Here is a 4,800-nt window from a genome sequence, read left to right as displayed (position 1 = left end):
CTTTGGCTTTGTTTACTTTCTTGACACAAGTTAAAAGCTTTACGTCTGAGCGTAATATCTCAAGAATGCCTGAATGAAGGAATTTTGTCAGAATTTGTGAAATGAAATGATGAACTGATTAGATTTTGGTCGTCAGAGGTCAAGGTCGCTGTGACCTTGCCTGTCTCATTCCCGTTAATGGTATATCTTTAGAACACCTTACTTTTTTAAATCAAATTTGGCACAAACGTTCACCTGGACTGAGTATGTTTTGGTGATCAAAGGTCAAGGTCATTGTGACCTTGCGTCTGTCTCTTTCTCGTAAATGCGTTATTTCAAGAACATCTCGAGGGGATTTCTTGGCACAAATATACACTTTAAGTCAAGGATGAACTTATTAGACTTTGGTGGTCAAAGGTCAAGGTCATTGTGACCTTGAATCCATCTTTTTCTCATCAGTGCAACACCTACAAATTTCAACAAATTTGGCACAAACATCCACTTAAACTGATTAGACTTCTATCTCAAGAAACGCCTAGAGGCAATTTTTTCAAATTTGGCACGAATGGGCACTTTGACTCTAGAATGAATTTATCAGAATTTGGCTGTTGAAGGTCAAAAGTCAAGGTCACTGTGACCTCACGAAACCAATTTTTGACCACAACTTAAGAATTCATATGCTAATTATGACAAAATTTCACACAAATGATGAAGTGATAATGATGATGAAGTGGTCCCTAAGGACAACGGCAGTGCAAAAGATACTGACAGACAGCAGCCACCCCAGCCACAGTTTATTCACCCAGCTGCCATCTGGAAAAAGATACACAAGTATCTGCTGCCGAACCACAAGACTACAGAGCAGCTTCTTTCCCCAGGCTGAGAGACTCCTCAACTCATTTGATGTCAAAAAGATGTAGCAGGATTTAGGTATCAACTTTAATTTTCATTTTTTCTTAAACCATGTTTAACAAAAATGGTCTCATTGGCTGCTCTATCTACATGCAAGGTAGATTTATTTGTCAGAGGGAAGAAACCAAACCAAAGCGCCAGATGAAGGGAGGGAGGAGAGCCGGCATCAGGCTGAGGCTGACCCGACTTGGACAGAGAGCTGTTCCTCTACCAAGCCTTCTTCTGGATAATGTCCAGTCACGGGAGAATAAAGTGGATGAGATGTGACTGAGGCTCACAAAGCAACAGGAGATCAGAGACTGCTCTGCGCACATCTTCACACAGACATGGTTAACCCCTAACATCCCAGACCAAGCTGTTGCCCTGGATGGGCAGACCTTGTCGGGAGCCATAAGGACACAAGACTCTGATGGAAATTCAAAAATGCACTGCAGGAATTGTATAATGCCACCAGCAGCAACATGCCATAGCAACTACAATTTTTTGGGGAATCAGGAAGTGTGCTTTGTTAGCAGGTCAAACAATCATTTGGTCACGTTTCAGAACAAAACCGCCGTCTCTGCCTTTCCCTCTCACTTTTGAGGTTTTGAAAGCTTTCTTGAAGGTATTCCTCCCAGGTTTAAGCTGATAATTCCTGATAGACTTGATTTAATTAACTGCTAATGAGGGTCTGGGGTAGTTACTGGTGAAGTTCTAATTGCTGGCTGTCAGACAGATAGCCCGGGGTCATGTGTAGGTGGGGGCGCTGGGTGGGCGCGGCGTGTGCAGCGTCGCCTGCGGTACTGCCCTCAAAACTACGGCAGACTGAATTAGACACAGCCTGAGCCAAGGTCATGTGCTACATATTCCATGTGTGTGTGCCGCCAGCGCTCCTCGACGTGTATTTACACGAACATGAGATGTGATGTTCGTTCTGTTAGTGTGAACGATTTATGGATGTCAAAACAGAACCAAAACTCCAAAGTCTCCATTTGAGTAAGAATAACTGTGACAAAACAAGTCATGGCATCATAATCTTTTCTGTCTGAGGAGTTTGAGTTTGATTATGTACTCTTCCAGGAATCCTTTTATGCAGTGAACATCAGCATTTCAGCATTTCTTAAGTTCTTCAAAGTTCAAGAGAGTTAAGCCAACAAGAGAGTTGTTTTTTTTGTTTTGTTTTGTTTTTACCCATTTTACATGTTTCTTACGCTCCTTTTTTTTCTTTTAATATTTCTTTTGATTGTCTGTGTTTGTGCATATGACATAAACTTGGTGTGTATTTTTGTTTAATCTTGGAATTTCCAACTGCAATAACTCTAAAATACACTGTGAAAAAAAAGGTTACATTCACACTCTTAAGTGCAAAAAAATGCACCATTGAGACCCATTCAAACAATTTCTGATCCCACAGCCATCAAAGAATAAAAACATACATTGTTTCTGGGTGGCATTCTGGGCTGTTGCCTTGTAATTTGTAATTTGTAATATTTTCCACCTGATGATGTCTTTTTTTAAAATTTTTTTACCATATTTGTGATAATAAAAAAATCTACTCTGCATGAAGTATATTGAAAATAATTCATTTATTGTGTGTGTGTGTGTGTTTTTTTTCATCAACAAACAGAGTGGCATCATGACAAAAAAGTGGCATTTAAAGGGTAGAAAAATGAAAATTTATGAATATTTGATATCTATGATTAGGACTGATGCTGGTTAAAAAAAACATAAAAATCATAATAATCATAGAAAATAAGATTAACATAAAATATTTTTTATAGCCTGATTTATGAAAAGTGCATTTTGTGTGTAGAGCAGAATGAGTGTAAGTATTTGACACTGCACAAAAAATGAAAATGTATTTAAAAAAAATCAATGTTGCTGCTAATTAGTGTTATTGTTGTTAATTAAGCTGAGTGACATAAGAAGAGCTTTCAGTTCCAGGAGGAAAGATACAAACTTAGGAGTTGATTATCATTATCATAATATTAGATTATCATAATAACAGATGATATCTTTGTGGTTAAAGGAGCGGACTGAGTTTTCTTCTTTTCAAAGAAGTGAGATTCCAGATCTGTTCAAAATCTTTTGAATATTTCATATTCAAAAAATTAATGTGTAATAATTTCTGTATTATGTTTACAAAAGGAGCAGGAAGTGTCAATATCTGTGAACGTTCTGAAACACAAGAACAAGAAAAGATGATGTAACACGGGGGTAAACTGTGCCAACTTTTTTTGGATGATGTTGCAGGTATCAAACTCAGAATAATTACATATTTCACAAAAAAAACCAATAACTTTGATCATTTTGAACATGAAATATCTATCTCGGTGTATTCAACTGAATATAGGTCAAAACAGATTTCCAAATGATTGCATTCTATTGTTATTTACATTTTACACAGCGTCCCAACTTTTTTGGAATTTTGAAAATTCTTTGAAAAGTTAAACATGTTACTGATAATTCAATCCAGATGTCCTGATGCCCATGTGCTGTTGATAATGACATAATCAGATGAATAAAGAAATCCACATAAGCAAGAATGTCTCTGAGCGCAGAGAACACACACACGCACGCACACACATACAGTATTTGTGCGATCCTAATTAATCCCAATTAGAAATGCAAATAAGGAGCCACATCTTTGATTAAGCAGCAGTCGGGCTCCTTGTTGGTTTGTGATGTCCTCCTCTGACGCAGCCCAGTTGCGGGGAGAAGGACGAGGAGAAAAAGTATTGGGACACAGAAAATGTTGTAATTAATGTAGAAATGCTTCATGTGAGATATTTCTAATTAGTCCCCAGTCCCTCCCTCTGTTGCATCAGACACACTTTTGGCCTGCCAACTTCCCCGTGTTCTGCAAGATGCAGAGGAATTACAGACTAATTACACAGAGATGGGCATTGGGATTCATCTGGCCCCGCAATTTACATATGAGCTAATTAGCATATGATGGAACTAATGACTAATAATTTAGCCAATTACAGGGCTAGGCTATCTCATTACGCTTTTGGAAAAAAGGAGGCTTGGAGGAGAAGGTATCATTTGAGACAAAGAAGAGAGAAGGAGATTGTAGAAACCAGCTGCAGGGTCAGTGCCCTGCTTGCGGTGTGTGTGTGTGTGTGTGTGTGTGTGTGTGTGTGTGTGTGTGTGTGTGTGTGTGTGTGTGTGTGTGTGTTTAGTGGTGAAAATGATTATTTCATTGAGCAGGTCTAAGACAGCCATGCAGGCAACCATGACAAAACACAGCATAAAACGACAACATAACCAAGTGACGACATAACCCTCCCATGCCAAAATATTAAGCCAGCTAAGAATTGCCAAAAACCGCAGTTCCCTTTAATGGCCACCTGAGGCTGGCAAAACAGTCAGTCTCCATAGACCCAACTTAATGAATGAAATAAACATAAACAATAAACAACAATGGTCTCTTAAGTTAATTTTAAAAATTACTGACAAATTTACAGGGAAATTTTTAAAATAATTTTAAAAATATTTTATGAAGGCCCCAAATTTTTTTATTTCTTGAACGACAAACTATACTGTGATGTTTTTATCATTTTTTGAAAGACATACTATACTATGACATTTTAATCATTTTTTGAACAATATACTTTGACGAAGTCAGCATTTTTTGAACATCATACTATATGTACGTACGATGTCAGCATTTTTTTTAAAACGACACTACACTATAGTATTGCATTTTTATCATTCAACATCATACTATACTATGAACTTTTTAACATTTTTTGAACAACGTATTATACAGTGATCACTTTACTATTTTTTTTAGGACATTGATTATCAAATTATGATCATCGATGTAACACACTATAACTTTTTTTATGATTTCTGATAGTATGTTATCCAAAAAGGCATTAAAACGTCATAGTATAGTATGTCATTCAAAATGGCATGAAAATG

Source organism: Plectropomus leopardus, chromosome 12 (assembly GCF_026936395.1).
Source record: "Plectropomus leopardus strain MGB_pleo_1.0 chromosome 12, ASM2693639v1, whole genome shotgun sequence".
Classification (NCBI taxonomy): Eukaryota; Metazoa; Chordata; class Actinopteri; order Perciformes; family Serranidae; genus Plectropomus; species Plectropomus leopardus.
Note: the sequence above shows the minus strand (reverse complement) of the source record.